Raw genomic sequence first — 18,443 nt, 5'->3', positions numbered from 1 at the left:
TTGAATCAATATTTACCTGTGTTAGCTACATTCAGTGATGAAATGAGCAAAATTGGTAAAATATGCTGCGTGGCTATAATGAAAAAGAATTTATCCCTGTTGGAGGAAAGGTGTGTGGAAGATTTATATATGAAAAACTTGTTAGCTAAATTTAAAAGCTTTGAGGCGTTTAGATGAAACGGTCGTCGTCTTCGATACACACGGTCGGGAAAGTGCTGGAGAAGATATTTGTGGTATATACTAAGGGCTGTGATGTGAAGGAACAGGTTAGAAAATATATAATAGCCGTATGTTTCGTTGAAGTATTGTTTTTGAAAAAGCGAATGCGTATATTATCGCGTTCGTGTTTGTACAGTTTTTTTCTAATGTATGTATTTGTAGGAATATTAATTCATTCACCCCTGTATTTAGGATTGGTTATAAATATAAAATAACAATTCCGTCTGTAATTTGATTTTTCAACCTCTTTCAAACTCGGTATAATAAATAAACAAAATTGAAATGTGTACCTTTGTCCTTGTGTTCCCCACCTAGATTATGACTCAAATTCTATGATAAATAAAATTTCACGTTGGGGTGAAGTCAGCTGGGCAAATATGGCGATAAGGTCTCGTTTCTTCATGTGTGTGTTGTGTATGTGTGTGTGTGTGTGTGCGTGATTCATCATCAGATAACATTGTCCCAGTTGGTTATTGGGGGAGATATCAAATTAATAAATATATGTATCACATGAGGATGAAGTCAGTCGCCAAATATCCTTTTATCATGATACTCTGAATATCTAAGCAACTGTGTATATATATAATATATATATATATAGATATATATGCATATATATCTATATATAATATATCATATATACATATATACATATATATATATATATATTAATATATATATATATTTTATTTATATATTATATATACATATATATATATATATATAATATATATATCTATATATATATATATATTATATATATATATATAATATATATATATATATATATAACAAAATGTACCGGCTGAGAGGGTAGGGAGGGAGGGAGGGAGGGAGGGAGAGAGAGAGAGAGAGAGAGAAGAGAGAGAGAGAGAGAGAGAGACTATGTTCGCAATGTGCATATATAAATTTAGAGATTTTATAGGAGGAGGATGAGGTAAACGTCCCGGTTACTTTGAAAACAATTAAAGGGGACATGAGTCGCAAACAACAGTGAACTGAGTCTATTTGGGGTCGGGGTGGGTCAAGTTTTATTCCCGGAGAGTTACGTGACGTCACAGGGGGTAGGTAAAGGTGGAGTCAATTTGGGGTCAGGGGTTGAAAGAATGATTTTATTCCCAGAGAGTTACGTGACGTCACAGGGGTAGAATAGTGGAGTCAATTTGGGTGAGGGGTTGAAATGTTGGTTTTTATTCCCGTAGAGTTATGTGACGTCACAGGGGTAGGAAAGGTGGAGTCAATTTCGGGTGAGGGGTTGAAAGAATGGTTTTATTCCCTTAGAGTTAGGTGACGTCACAGGGGTAGGAAAGTGGAGCGATTTGGGGTTAGGGGAGGCCACGCCCCCTAATATGAGCTCCATGTACGTACATGAGCTTGTTAGACAAATGGAGTCAATTATGAGCTCATGTAACCGTACATGAAACTTATCATACAAATGGCACGCCCCCCAGAATAGTGGAGTCTATATGGGGTCAGGGTGGCCACACCCCCCAGACAAGTGGAGGTCTATATGGGGTCGGGGTGGCCACGCCCCTTTTGGGGGTTGCCCGCCCCTTGCTTTTTAGGCCTCACGTACGTACATGAGCCAATCAGGAGGGGGGTAGCCACGCCCCTTGGGGGGTGGGGGCGGGGCTAGGAAAAGTGGAGTCTATATGGGGTCTTTTCCTCTACTATAGATATATATATATATATATATATATATATATATATATATATATATAGATATATATATATATAATATATATATATATATATATATATATATATATATATATATATATATATATATATACATATATATATATATATATATATTATATATATATATATATATATATATATATATTATATATAATATATATATATATATATATATATATATATATATATATTATATATAGAAAAAGATGGAGTCTATATGGGGTCTTTTCCTCTACTATATATATATATATATATATATATATATATATATATATATATATATATATATATATATATATATATATATATATATATATATATATATATACTATATATATATATATATATATATAATATATATATATATATATATATATATATATATATATATATATATAATATATATATATATGTATTATATATATATATATATATATATATATATATATATATATATATATATAATATATATATATATATATATATATATATATATATATAATATATATATATATATATATATATATATATATATATATATATATATATAATATATATATATATATATATATATATATATATATATATATACAGCCTCAGTGCATCACTGATTTTTCAAAAATATTCATTGAAAAATCAAAATTAAAAAATATCGCCATATCGGCAGCCGTATTGCAGAAAACAGCATTGTTTCATTATGATGCGCGAGAGAAACGGTTTCCCAGGATGCTAGAAAAAGAGAGAAGCTCTCTCAGAGGCTTTGTACATACCCACGGGCACTCAGACAAGGCACGTGATTGGTTCCCGGCGCGAGATCAACGAATGAGAGCACGAGTGGATGTATCGCGTGAGCTGATTGGCTGCGCATCATCCCATTTTCTCCCAGCTTCTTCCCTTGTTGTATCTCGCCACTCGCGTTCACGCTGTCAACTGTGTCTCGCGTATCTTAGTGTTGTGTTCAAAATTAACTTTTTGTTAAGCCCTTACAGTGCCTCCTAAGCACCGTGCCCCTGCGAAAGATTCCTCTAGTGAGCCCAAGAAGAAGAGAAAGATGATGACCATCAGTGAAAAGGTCAAACTTTTAGATATCTTAAAATAAGGCAGAAGTTATGCTGCAGTGGCATGCCATCAACAATGCGCTACATAAAAAAAGATGAAGCTAACTGCTGCAGTAAGCTTCAATAAAGAAGCGAAACATGTGGTAACTCCGCATATGCATAAGCCTCATCAATAGGCCTTATCGATGCCCACTCGGACCCACTGACAGATGAAGACCTTCTTGAGATGATGAAGTCTGCAAGTGAAGAAGAAAACGAAGAGCGTGGCCTTACCCTGGAGAACCTGTAACAATTGTGCAGCATGGCAAGGGCAATCCAATGATTTGCACAAGACATCAACAATAATATGGATCGAGCCGTCAAGTTTAGCGACCATGTTGACGGGGTTATGTCCTTGTACAAGGGTATTTTGCCGCAAAAGAAAAACAACAACAGCAACTAACCATTACCATGTTCTTCTCCAAGGTAAAAACCCCAGCTACATCAGCGCCTCCAGCAGAAGAGACCCCTAGTAAACCTGAAGCCTCTACGAGTGGAGTGGGAGCCTTTTCTCTGCCTCTCTCAGAGCAAAATGTTGATTGATCTAGCGCCGATATCTGACGATAAGGTGCTTCCTAAACTGATTCAAAGGCCTCATTATACCTGTGCAGTAACTATCATCATCATCATTCATCGAACTGCACAGGTCTGTCATCGTCGTCATTACTGGAGTCAAGTCTCAAGATACTACTGTCATTGGTGAGTGTAGAACACCATAATACGTATCATATGACAGAGAGAGAGAGAGAGAGAGAGAGAGAGAGAGAGAGAGAGAATGTACAATATTAAGGTTTTATAATTAAATAGATTTAAGTAAAATATATGTGAATGAGTAAATGTATAATATTAAGGTTTTATAATTAAATAGATTTAAGTGATATATATATATATATATATATATATATATATATATATCTATATATATATAAAGTATAAATTACATATTTAAAACATTCTGGTACCCACACACATACAGAAATTCCTAGGGGGGCCAATCCTACTTCGCGGATTTTCACCTATCGCTGGGGGTTCCGGTCCCCATTACCCGCAATAAACGAGGGATCACTGTGTGTGTGTGTGTGTGTGTGTGTATATATAATATATATATATATAATATATCTATATATATATAATATATATAATTATATATATATATATATATGTATATATATAAAATTACTCCATCATTCTTTATACATCACTGTTTTAATCTATTTACGTTTTGTAAAAATGTCTCTATGGAACTAATTGTATTTACATTGTGATTTACAATATTACAGATTCTTTTTGTTTATTTATGCATTTACTATTGAAAATATGGAAATGGTTTCTTTATTGTAATAAACATGATTATATGGAATAAGTGATTTTCCTTACCTCATCAATATTATTCACGGATTCTCTTGAGTTTCCTGGTGGTTGAGGAACATCAGCGATTATAAGTACCATAATGTTGTATGGTACAAATCCTCGTTGCTGGCACCTGATCTCTGAGAGTTGATTACTTTTTTTATACTCTTTACGAAAAGCAGAACGCATGCTGTTTTCTTGAAACTAAAATATCGTAAGACGTTGCCTTTTTATGTCTGTCAGAATAGTCAGCTCTTTTTATTTTCCACAATGAAGGTTGTCCTCTATAGAGTTCAAGAATCTCCAACCAAAAGGTCTTCGTCTCCCGTGAAGTCGATATCACTAGCCAGTTCAGAGACAACCGCACTCTCGAAATATTAGGCCAAACTGACAATATACTTCACGCTTAACCACACACGATGAAAAAGGTTGTCAATACTACAGTACCGAAGGCTAATTTTTTGGTAATCACGTAAGTCCGTCATTTCACACCACAGGCCAGTCTTTCAGTACAAATTAAACCCCCATACACGCTCAAACTGGTTTGCAAAACTCTAGTTTGACAGTCTAACTGACGTTTGGAGTGAGTGTGTATGAGCCCCCTCACTGAGGAAATCTTCTGCCACTATTTTTGAAAAACTTTTTCTAGCTTCATTAATTGTTATATCCATGAGTTGTTTAAACTCCTCGACGGTGAAAATGACTTTTGGTTGATATTTTCCAGTGACTTCTAGTTTGGTCTCAATATTTCCATTCTGAAATACTACTGTAGACAGTCGGCTAGTTTGCGTTTCCTCTTCTCTATTTGCTGGCGGTCGGTGCAGGGTCTGTCTGGATTCCTGCTTCGATCTACATGCAAAACAGGAACTACTGGCGGTGTCGGGGTTGGGCGAATGATCTTAGGGGTCTGGGAAATGTTCATAGGGGTTGGAGGAGTTACCTTAATTAGGGGTCGGAGCTTGGAGGGGTGTTCTTAGGGGTTGGAGGAGGTCGGGGATTAGGAATGTGGTGGCAGGTTGGAGGATGTTGGTTAAGTGAAGGTCGAGGTGTTTGAGATGTAGGTGGCAGATTGGTCTTTGGGTCGAATCTGGGGTTGATTGGAGGTCTTCTTGGCGGCGATGGCTACCCTTCTTGAGGTCTTGCTGGTGGGGGGGGGGGATGACCTTCATCTTCCATATCCTCTCCAATATTGCAGGATATCCCTTCAACCATGCATGGTACTGTTGCTTACAGTTAGGGCATCGAGCTACTGTGTGGCCCTTTGCCATGAACTTAAGGTTAGACATACTTCTGTGTCATATCTCTGGCTACAACTTCTGCATATGTGGTGGGACGAGCACCCACTCTTGTGGTGACCAAACCTTTGACACTTAAAGAACCTCAGAGATTCTGGTATGAAGGCTTCTGTTCGGAAGGTTCCAAGGATTCCAAGGTCGAAACAGGCAGGTATTTTACCCTTGAAGGTGGCTTCAGTTTTCAAGGTTTCTTCGCGTCTTTGCTTTACATCTCGTAACACTTAAGATGTTTGGGACTTCAAGTATTCGATCTGTTGTGATGTACTTTGGGACCTTGCAAATAACCCACTTCGTAATTTTTTCTCAACAGTGTCGAGTAGGAGACACGAGGGATCCTTTCTCAGCAGATTCTTGATTGTAAATGAGTATTCATTTATTTGCAGTATGGTAGCCTACATGACAAAGTACATTTCATTATAGTACTATGGACATAAAATTTCTCAACATTCTTCACAAAAAATATACTGTACTGAGTTTATGTTAAAACAAGTGGCCTCAAGCAGAACAGCAAAACAAGATTCACTGATGAATGATGAAATTCTTGCATTAAACAAAATTTAACTCATTACAAAAAAAAAGCTTAAATAGTGTTTAACTACTACGAAACATACTTAAAGTTAATACATTTTAACACTGAATATGGTTAAACCAAAATATTCACACAAAAAATACAAATTGTTACTTACAACGCATCCCAAGGTAGGGCGACAAGTACAAAAGACGGGAAAAACTATAGTAACAATGTTGTGGTCCTCCAAAACACACTCGTGTATACTTCAGTCTGACAAGCAGATTCGAAGCTCGAACTCCAGCGATACCCAATAAAAGCAACTGTATACTGGGGCACATCAACACATGGAGGCATAAGCCGGCCAACAACACAAAATCTGCCGCCATTTGCGCCTACTGGGCTCATTATTTACGAACGGAATACATAAACAATAGTACTTTACATTCGTAGTTACCCCTTTCACAGCTTTAATAACTAAATAAAAAATCATTATATAAATTTTCACTATTAACTGTTAATTAAATTCCATTAAATCAACTTGTACAACTTAATTAAATTAAATACAGAGATCTGTACTTCCGATTCAAGCCTGCGAGGTACCAAGAGATTTTTCAACTCGAGCTACTATAACTGTTAGCTCTGAGGAAAATTTTACTAAAGTCACTAAACTGTTAGAACGAGACATAAGTTTACCTTTCATTCATATGACAATAATTTATTAATTTTTTCATATTATAATTGCTGGCAATAGGGCTTTTATTGCAAATCTTAATAAATGAGTCATAAGGAATAAGTAATTACCAAATCTTTGATGGCCATCAAGATCATAACCAAGTGCATAATTGTCCCTCGAAAGGATTTGAGTTTGACACCCCTCTAATATCTAGAACATTCTACTGGCGGGAAATCACACAAGATGGTGTAATAACATATAAACAGGAAATTTTAATCAAGTATCGCACATCACTAAGTTTCTACAATCATTCGACATTCATTTGAACCAAAAACAAGGCATATCTTATGGTAAAACCAGGATCCTGGGTAAAACTAACTAAAATCTGACATTAAGCACCACAATTAGAGCAGATTCATACAGCAGTCTACGCTAGCAAAACATTTTCTATGCATCGATTCTATTCACTTTATAAAGAAAACGCAACACCGGAAATTTAGGCATGACTAAACAGAATTAACAGTAAACTCAAAAGCTTTCTATTTATCAAAAGTCACACCGGTGTCGGCTGTGTCGTAGGATTCTGCACCCCTTCCAAATTCGGTCTGGCTTGGAATTTTGTTCCTGGGTACTTTTTTTCCAGTGTGAACACAAGACGTCTTGGCCTTGCACTGTCACTGCTCTAAACTTCGGGAGGGTGCTACTTTAGTAGGCGGTATACCTGCGTGTTTCTACTTTAGTAGGTGGTCTACCTGCGTGTTTTTTTTTTTTTTTTTTTTTTTTTACTTTAGTAGGCGGTCTACCTGTGATATTCTATTTCATTAGGATATCTACTTATTGAAATAGACTAAAGAAAGTTATCTTTATTTATCTATTTTGCATTCTACCACAGATTAAAAAAAAAAAAGAAGTTGCATTTTTAAAACTTTTATTAAAACATTCAATGAAAATCATTGAAAACCAAAAATGAACTTGTGTTGCTGAAATTTGTGATGAATTCCTCTCACAACGATTTTATTTTCTAATGTTCTTGTGTATTGACTTGTTTTCTTGCTATCTCTCTCTTATTATAGTTATTAGTGTCTGTCTGATAAGAAATTATTGATTAATTTTCACTGCGTATTGCCGTCTGTCAGGTGTCCAAAGAATCCTGCAAAGGTGTGTTGAAGCCCCAGCAAGGGCGTACTCAATGACTTTCAAATATGGTAAAGCAAAATGTATTCATTTAACATGAAATGAGGTAGGCCTAGGAGTGATAAAATTACAAAACTGACTTTATTTTTCCACTGTTTTCTTAAATAAACAATATTGGATGCTTATTTGTTTTATTTCACACAGCAAAATATCATTCGTAAAACTTCTTATCGGTATTGCAGGGATGAAATGGACATGTAATACTGATCGCCAAGATAAGGCTATAAAAACTCCTTCTCTGAACACTTTAGATAATGTGTTTGTTTAATTTTAGACAGCAATATCTAATTCATTATAATTTGTAGTGAATATTTTTGGGGTGAAAATAGCATATATGGAACACCCCCATAGTATATACGGATCACCCCCACTATGGGGGTGATCCGTACAAATTTTTGGTTAAATAGCCAAAAAAGGTCCCTAGTTTCGTATTGATAAATTTAGTTGTGTGTCGTAGGTAGCCCATTCCTTGGGGAATATTTCTGATCCACAGCCTTATCTTCAAGGTTTAAATCTGATTTTTCAGTAATATTTTTCCACTATTAGTACGGTATACCCCCACACTACCCTACTGACTTTATTATAGGTAAAGGAAATTGATATATACCGCGTAATGGCAGAAATGTGGTGTCCAATCCGCGAGAGAGTAAAAATAGGTCGACGACCGCCGATTTGTGTTTCTTAGGAGGCATATAATTATGAATATAAAAGCATACAAAATATGATGTTACATGATATAAACATTGGCGGGAAGCCCGCTGAACGCTCTCTAGGATGTAAGTAAGAACTACGCAATTGTAGGAATATGTACAGTGAATTTGCGGATAAAGCGTTGTCCTTACAAATACTCCCCCCCAAGACAATAATTAGGGCATAATTGTTGGATGATTTTAGTGAGCTTCTGATTACTACTCGCAGAAGTGTGAGGGCCGGCGGAGGCAGCCTCGGGTGCGCGAGACCAGCTGCTTCGGTAGATCCTCGGCCTCGGAGTCCACGGGGGGTGGGGTGGTTCGGAGACAGGATGCCTCACCTGGGGTGATCCTCGGGTGGTTCGACCATCTTCCGAGAGCAGCCGCGGACACGTCTGGGCGGTTTAGTGATTAACAGTGTGGATCCATGTCGGGGAGGCAGCGTGAGGCGTCATACGGGATCTGTGGTGCAATCTTCGTCCATCAGGAAGGCGGGTTTCAGTCTGTCAATTGTGATCCAATCTTCGCGACCATTTATGGAGATAAAGTATGCCTTGTCAGTGCGTCGGAGGACACAGAAGGGACCTCGGTAGGGCCTTGTCAGCTGCGGGCGGCGGGCATCTTCCCTGATGAAGATGTGTTTGCAGGACGATAGGGCCTTCGGAAGGAAGTGTCTGGTTCTATCGGAGAAGGTCTTGAGGCAGGACGTGAATTTTCCAGTCCTCACCGGTGCAGCGCACCATTAGGGATGCCTTTAGTGATCGGTGGAGTCTTACCACCGTGCCATTAGCCGCTGGGTTGTAGGAGGAGGTAGTGTGGAGCGATGTCCCCATCAGGCGAGCCAGAGAGGTCCACAGCTCCGAGAGGAAGACAGGTCCGCGGTCTGTTGTGATATCATCTGCCACTCCGAATCGGCTGATCCAACTGGCTAGAAGGGCTTCAGCGCACACTTTGGTGGTTGCATCCGACATCGGCGTTGCCTCTGGCCACCTGGTGGAGCAGTCGATTATCATCAGGAGGTATCTGGTGCCTTTGGACGGGGGAAGGGGACCTACGACGTCTACAATGTGGCCGAATCTTCGTTTCGGCTGAGGGAACTCCCCCACACCCGATTCTGTGTGCCAGCTTATTTTGCTTGAATGGCACGGGATACAGTTCCTGGCCCACTCTCGAGAGTCATTCAGAATTCCGTGCCAGACAAACTTCTCCGTCAGGAGGCATATCGTCATCCAGCCTGAGGGGTGCGAGAGTCCATGTATAACATTGAATACAGCCCTCCTGTGGGAGGCCGGGATCAGCGGGTGGGGGCGGCCTGTGCTGGTGTCACAGAGGGTCCGAAGGGCACGTCCTCCCACTTGAGAGAGGTGAGGGCTGTGTGGTATGCGGCAGTCTCTGGGTTGGCAGCCTGTTCCCGGGGAAGTCTTCGTAATCGATCCCGAGGTGGACGGCGTTGATTTCTATCCTCGAGAGGGCATCAGCCACGTGGTTCTTCTCGCCAGGGACGTAGTGGATGGTGCAGCCGAATTCACCGATGGCTGCCAGGTGTCTCTGTTGTCTTGCTGAGCAGGCGTCGCTTGCCTTGGTGAAGGTGTGCACCAAGGGGCGGTGGTCTGTCCTGATGGTGAAGGGAGCGCCCTCGAGGAGGTAAGGGAAGTGGCGCACTGCTTGGCATATCGCCAGGAGCTCGCAGTCGAACGTGCTGTACCTCGTCTCAGCAGGCGACAGTTTTCTACTGAAGAAGGCGAGCGGCTGGGGAATGCCCTGGACCATCTGCTAGAGGACGGCCCCGCAAGTGACGTTACTGGCATCAGTGGTGAGGCGTAAGGGCGCGGTGGGGTCCTGGTGGGACAAGGTGGTGGCTTTGGCGATGGCCATCTTCGTGTTGCGGAAGGCCTGGATCCGCTCTGCTTCCCATGTCAGGTTCTTTGGTTTGCCCTTCAGGACCTGTGTTAGAGAGGACATGGTTCGGGCGATGTCGGGGATAAACTGGCAGTAGTAATTCACCATTCCAATGAATTCTTGCAGGGCCTTGATTGTAGTTTGGGTTGGAACTGTGTCCACCTTCAAGGCCATGGGGCGCACGCCTGCTGCGGAGATTTCGTGACCGAGGAAATCCACCCTCTCGGCGACGAAGGTGCACGTGTCAAATCGGAAGTCCAACCCGTTATCCTGCAGGCATTTCAGAACTGGAAAAAGTCAAAATATCGTCGACGTCGCAGATGCAGAAGGGCAGGTCCCCCAGGATGCTGTCCATCAGGCGCTGGAAGGTGGCCCCTGCGTTTCTCAGGCCGAAGATGGAGTAATGGAAGACGTAGGAGCCGGAAGGCGTGATGATGGCGGTCTTGGGAATGTCCTTGGGATGTACTGGAGCCTGAAAGTAAGACTTTAAGAGATCCATTTTTGTGAAGATTTTTGCTCTATGGAGGGCCCAGTTGAAGTCCTACATGTTTGGTAGGGGGTAGTGATCGGGGATCGTTGCGAGGTTAAGTCTTCAGTAGTCTCCGCAGGGCCTCCAGGTGCCGTCACGTTTCTGCACCATGTGAAGGGTTACCGTATTTATGGGGGCAATGACGCAAATTGTGGGGGCGCCTGAACCTGCTGCAAGTGGTAGGGAATGGTATGTCCCCGTGTCGAGGAGGCGCTTGCAGCCCACGTCCTCCAGGAGGCCATTATGCTCCAGGGAGTCCACCCCCAGTAGTGGAACCCTGACGTCTGCAATGGTGAAGGACCAGACATAGTTGTGCCCCAAGATGGAGATTTCGAGGGACTTCGTGCAGTAGGAGTGGATGGGGGTCCCGTTGGCGGCAACGAGGGTGGTTGGGCTGTCTGGGGCGCAGCTGCGGTCTTCTCCTGATGGTGGGAATATAGAATGCATCGCCCCAGTGTCTACCAGCATCCTCCGGCCGGACATTGCGTTGCAGATGTAGAATCCTACGGTGTGTGGTTCCGACGAGGCCGCTGCCACGGGTGAGTCTGTTTTTGTCTGCCGTCGCCGTTTTTTGACTGCTGGTAGGTGCAGAGGCTTTCACATTTCTTAGAGTACTTTCCAAATCTTCGGTGGTAGTAGCACCAGGAGTTTTCGCCCTGCTGCAGGTGGGAGGCCTTCTGAGTCAAGGCGCTGATCTCCTGCGTCCAGTCCTCTCCTTCTTCCTTCTCTGCTGCTAGGTATACGGGAGATGGGGGAGCGGCGAGCTTCACAAGCCTTGGTCGATATGTTTAGTTTTTTTACTTTCTCCACGAGCTCGTTATCGTGGAAGGTATAAGCGTCGGTTATCTGTCCTCGGACATCTGGCTCGAGCTGCTGAAGGAATATTTCACGACCAAACCAGATCTCCATTTTCTTCCCGTCGGAACCTATATCAAGGCAGGCGGAGGAGGCCCATCACCGTGTCCTAAGCATCCTCCGGGTCAGTGACGAGGTCAAGGGTGTGGGCGGCTCTTTCAGCGATGGGAGTGGCGTAGGATCTAACGAGTTTCGTCTTGAGTTTGCCGAGTGTGACTGGTTTGGTCTGTGCGCGTCCAGTCAGCCAGGGGGTTATTCGTTTATACATGTCTCCTAGAAGGGCTGATATGACGAGGTCAGCCTGCAGTGCCTCGTCCGAGGTCCCGCGAGCCGGAATTGCCCCTCTTGAATGAACCAGGCGGTTGGGTCCTCTGTTGCAAAAGGAGGTAGCAACCTGACAGCCTGAGCGGTGGCTGTGCATGAGGCTGAGGAGGAGGCGCAGAAGGAGGCGCAGGAGGCCTGGGTTTCTCGCACAGAACTGTCTGCTTCCATTGTCCACTCTCACAGAAATGGTCGACAGGAGTCATAAATGGCGGGCCAAACCATTTGAGGAACGCCTGAACACACCTGGGGAAAGTATGCTGTTTTTAGTCCGTTAGAGGCATTGGCTTTCTGCGGCAGGAGCTTTTAGAGATCTAAACTGAGGTGCTGTGCGAGTCCACTAAAGATTTCTGAAGGAGAGCGGCGGTAGTTAGTCCCTTAATGGCTTAGCCAAAACCGCTTGGGTCACCGTCCAAACCGGAAGTTCACCAGTTGTGAGGGTGTGAACAAAGAGGCAGATAGAAGTGTACTGACTTATTATAGGTAAGGGAAATTTATATATACAGCGTGCGGGCGGAAATGTGTGTCTGACCCCCGAGAGAGTAAAAATGAGTTGGCGATAGCCAATTTGTGTTTCTTAGGAGGCAAATAATTATGAATATAAAAGCATGCAAAATATGATGTTACATGATATATACATTGGCGGGAAGCCTGCTGAACACTCTCTAGGATGGAAGTAAGAACTGCGTGATTGTAGGAATATGTACAATGAATTTGTGGATAAAGCGTTGTCCTTACAGGACGTGGCAACATGGCTGCAACAGGTGGAAATACAGTTCCGGATCCACGGCCTCACCCAAGACAGCACCAAGGCAGACCTCATTGCTGGGACCCCTCTCAGCGGATGCTTTCAAACGCCTTGCCCCATGGATGCACAGCCAGGCCAGGGAGCTGCCCTACGAAGGCCTGAAGAGGGAGCTCATCCAGGTTTTCTCCCTCCCAGTTTCCCAGCAAGCCCCCAAATCGACCTCATGGTCAACCCCATTACCACCTCGGATCCCAGACTGGCCTGGCACAAGTATGTTAGTACAGTGTTTTTACGTTGCATAGAACCAGTGGGTTATTCAGCAACAGGCCCAACGGCTTTACATGACTTCCGAATCACGTCGAGAGTGAACTTCTATCACCAGAAATACACATCTCTCACTCCTCAGTGGAATGCCCGAGAATCGAACTCGCAGCCACCGAGGTGGCACGCGAACATCATAGTGACCATGCCACTGAGACGCTTGGCATGGCACAAGCTCCAGGACTTGGTCATCCTGCCAGAGGTGGACCACCAAGGACGAAGGCAGGAGGTGAGCATCCTCCGACAACTCTTCCTTTGCCAGCTCGCACCCGAAGTCTTAAGCCAGAACCATAAAGCTGATGCCATGAAGATGGAAAGTCTGGTGCAGCGGGCTTTCGCGCTGTTTACCGCCACCCAAGCTGCAAAACTCTCCTCTCTGCATCAGCCAACATCCTACAGCAGGAGGACATGGTTGGTGCAGCATACCAGCCTACCGGACCGCCATCACCACCCTTCGCTGGGAGGATATCCCCTTCGGCCCCTCCAAGACGACGCTCCTCTGCGATACCATCACAGGATGCCCTTGTCCCCTGATCCCCACCTCCCGCAGGAAACAGGTGTCTGACGTCATTCACGGCCTCTCCCATCTGTCGCCCCCGCACAACAACCAGTCTTCTGACAGAGAAGTTCGTGTGGCACAGCATCAGGAAGGACGCTCGGGAGTGGACCAGAAACTGCATCACGTGCCAGAGTAGCAAGATGGGAAGGCCCACCAAATCGGGGATAAGCTCTTTTCCCCAGAACAGACGAAGATTCGGACACATACATGTCAACGTCGTTGGGCCTCTTCCTTCATCCAACGGTGCCAGATACCTCCTGATAATGATCAACCGGTCTACCAGGTGGCCCGAGGCCACCCCGATGTCAGAAGCCACCGCAGACGCCTGTGCCGAAGCCCTCCTGACCAGCGGGATCAGCTGCTTCAAGTGCCCGACGACGTCACGACAGACCAAGGATCCGCCTTCACGTTAGAGCTCTGGTCTTCCCTGGCATGCCTGATGGGGACCAAACACCACACCACGATGTCCTACAATCCCGCACCCAACGGCATGGTGGAAAGGGTCCACCGCTCCCTCAAGGCTTCCTTAATGGCACGCTGTCTGGGCCCTGATTGGAAGGCACAGCTTCCCTGGGTCCTCCTTGGTATCTGCACCACCCCAAGAGCCAACGGTGACCCTTCCCCAGCAGAGAAGGTGTACGGGGAGACCCTGACAGTGCCAGGCGAATTCTTCCCCGCCGACAGTGACAATCCTGATGTTCCCCTGGCTAGGTTGCGTGCAGCTGCCCAGAAGTTCGTTCCCTGCCAAGAGACGTACATCAACAGGAGGAAGCAGTTCCGCCCGTGAGCCCTGGACTCCTGCAGGTTCATCTTCATGAGGAATGTCGCAACCCACTCGACCTTGACAAGGACCTACCGAGGCCCGCACCGAGTTGTCCATCAGGAGGAGAAGGTATTCCTCGTGTCAATCCGCGGCCACGAGGACTGGTTCTCCATAGATTGCCTCAAGCCTGCCATCATCCCCGACGAAGATGACCCCTCTGAAGGCCCTCACAAAACCCCGATGCCGCTGGTTCCTGACAGTGCCCCTAAACGTCATCGAGGCTGCCCAAGGAAAGCAGTCTAAACCCCCAGGCCCACTACCAAGGGCGGCATCCTGCTTTCTGGCCCTCAAGACGACGAGCACACGCAAGATGCCCCTCAACTGAGGGAATCACGAACACGAGGACTCCTTCGGCTCCCCGCAAGATTCCTTTAGTCATCCAACGATTCTACGTAATCATTGTCTTGGTCTGGGGGGGTGGGGGGGGGGGGGGGGGGGGAGTATTTGTAAGAATGACATTCGGGCAATGTTCGGCCTTCCATTGTAGAAATCTGTATATTCCATATGTCCTCCCTTTTTCTCCCAAGAACTAAAATGAGCATTTTACACCCTTTCTTCTGATGTATATGTCGGGAATCCGTTCCCTCTATGTAATATTATTATTATTATTTTTCTTGGTTTTGCTATGTTCTAGCATGTAGGTATGTAGTATCTGTGGTGCGGTTAACACCGAAAAGATGGTTTTGCACAAAGACAAAGTCTTTTGACATAAATGTCGATAGACGTTTTAGTAACGGAGTATAATTACTGTTTTAGTTATGATAATTCATTTAGCCATATATATATATATATGAAATTGCTCTTGGTGAATGTATTGCACATATCACGTATGGTAAGAATTGAAGGTGTTTTTAGATCTTGTTTGTGCCTCTCGCCAGAGGCGCCATTAGGAGTGGTCAAGAGATTGGGAGGGGAAAGGAAGGGTAGTAGTTCACCCCTCTGATCACTCTATTGCATGCCCCTCTATGGGTGTGTATACGTATATGCGTAGTACACTGTATGGGTGTGACATCGCCCAAAATTGTATTGAAACACCACCAATTAATTCACTACATTTAACAAATACGTTGAATTTGCACACTATAGTATTTGGAATTTATTTTTGAAAAAGGACTTGATAATTATTATAAAGTTTTTTAAGTTCATGAAAACCTTGTAAGTCAGTTCTTTATTCGTGGTAATTGTATAACTTTTCTCTTTTCCCAAACAAAACCCAAACGCAGGACGGAACGCACAACTTCTTGGCTCAACTTTTGAGGTGATTTGTCATCTAGTGTTGTGTAGTGCTGTGTGTGGATCTATAAAGCACGATTACCCTGATTCTTTGAATTTTGTTGGAATTTTTTCATTTGAGTGCCATCGAGTTATTATTCCCATTGAGTGATTAATTTCATTTGTCACTTATGTTATTACTCCTTGACATGTTTAACTTTTATTTATTAAATTCATTTCTACTTTAAATTCATCAAATGCATTTCAGTATCCCTCCATTTTATTTCATTTTTCCTGTGTTTCAGTTTTATGATCTGATAAACTTACATTGTGTTCATACGTTAAAGTAACTTGTAAAAATGAGGTAACATAGCGGTCCTCTACGGTCTGAAAATCAACCTGTTAGTATTCGCAAGATTTTGAGAGAGAGAGAGAGAGAGAGAGAGGCGCGTACCTCTTGTAGTATCTCATATAACGACTTATGATCTGAGTAGTTCTGTTCATTAATGATATGGGTGTGCTATATCCTCGTTAACAATGAATTGGATTGAGAGATATCTCCCTGTAATTTAGAAACCGCAAAGGGAGCGTGATGTTGCTACGTAAGGCTTTTAGCAGTTTTTGACCAAGTAACAACGTTAAACATACTGTCCACCATGTCCATCTTTTTTGCCACAGCTTCTCTCCCTTCTTGGTTCTTCGAACCGGATGTTAAAATACTTCCGAATTAGTTATTCTGGATACTGAACACATTATTTTGGATCTTTGTAACTTGGAATCAGATCATTCTATATCACCATTATTTCTTGTTGGATTGTTTACAGTCCTTTTCCCTCAGAGTAATTTTATGCTGGCACATTGTTTTTTGAACTACCACACACACACACGACAACTCAAGATAAAAGATCGACAACTAGGTGAGTGTCATTTTTCTTTTTTGAAGGTAAATGTGGTTCACATATAAGTATTGAGATGTAACGAGATGATGTGTATTCTTCCGTCTCATTGCAATTTGACTTTTGAATAAGAGTTTTGTAATAAGGTATTGACCAGTATTACTTTTGTATATACAGATTGTTAACTTGAGTGTTTTTATGTCTATCAGAGTTTTTTGAAGAAGTTTTGTTACTTCGATATTATTGAGATTTATGTTGTTATTGTCAACTTTGTATGTTTTGTAAGGTGATTTTGTCTCAAAAGTTTCACCATGGATGTAGACAATTGAAGTAATGCACTCATTTTGTATGAGGCTGCTATGAGTGAAACTGAACGATGTTTGAATGAGGTAAAACGTTTTGAACAGTTGTCTACAGCAGTAATTCAGCTGCATTTACGATCCCTTCGGAAAGCAGCTGATTCACTACAGACAGCAGCTTCTGAATATTATAAGGAAAATTCGGGTCATGAATTAGTAAGTGCTATAATGAGGACTAATGGTTACCTCTCTAGCGCAGACAATGAAATCACCAAACTCACCAATCAGTTAGCAGCACCCTCACCCACGTCTGCTACTACACCCGTACCCGCACCTGTTAATCTGACACCTGCCGTACCTACTACCCCTGGTATTCCACAACTAAGTTGCCTCAAATTACGATACCTACTTTTAATGGGAAAATTGAGCACTGGTATCCTTTTTTGGACTGTTTTAAAAGCAGTTATTCATAATAGGCAGGACATGAATGTCATCAAGTTACCTTAAGGGTAAAGCATGCAAAACCGTTGAGGGTTTAGCTATAACTCCAGCTAATTATACTGCATCGATAAACCTACTGAAAACTCGTTTTTCCAAATTTGGGAAATTAGAAGAGAACTCCAGACATTGGCTGTTAAGTTTACTGCACCCTGACCATGATGCAGAGCAACTGATGGATTTCCATATGAAATGGAATAGCATCGTTCATCAGTTAGACGCTTACCAGGTATTATGAGCAGCAATTCTGAGAAAGTAATTATCATGCGATGTTTATCAAAGGAAACATTGCGAGCCTTGTATCAGATATGATACTTGTGATCTCAGTGTAGATCAATTGAGAAAGGGTATTGAAAAATTAACTGAGCATTTAGGTAGGAGTGATATGCATGACCCCACGCCATCACCGTCTAACCCTGTTAAGTGGGCAAAGATCGTAACAAAGGTTCGAAAAATGAGTGTCAAGTTAATTTGCCTTGTAGTGCTTTCAGAACTAATGTTAAAAATACCCCTAAGAAAATAACTTTCTTGTTGTTTTTGTCAAGGTGGACACAGCGGTAAGGTCTGTACAGACCTTACCGCTGTGTCCACCTTGACAAAAACAACAAGAAAGTTATTTTTCTTAGGGGTATTTTTAACATTAGTTCTGAAAGCACTACAAGGCAAATTAACTTGACACTCATTTTTCGAACAGAGACTAGAAGAGTGCGTATTCACGAATTACAACTGTGCTTTGGTTGTTTAAGAAAAGGTC

This window comes from Macrobrachium nipponense, chromosome 9, assembly GCF_015104395.2.
Source record: "Macrobrachium nipponense isolate FS-2020 chromosome 9, ASM1510439v2, whole genome shotgun sequence".
Classification (NCBI taxonomy): Eukaryota; Metazoa; Arthropoda; class Malacostraca; order Decapoda; family Palaemonidae; genus Macrobrachium; species Macrobrachium nipponense.
This window is presented reverse-complemented; position numbering follows the sequence as displayed.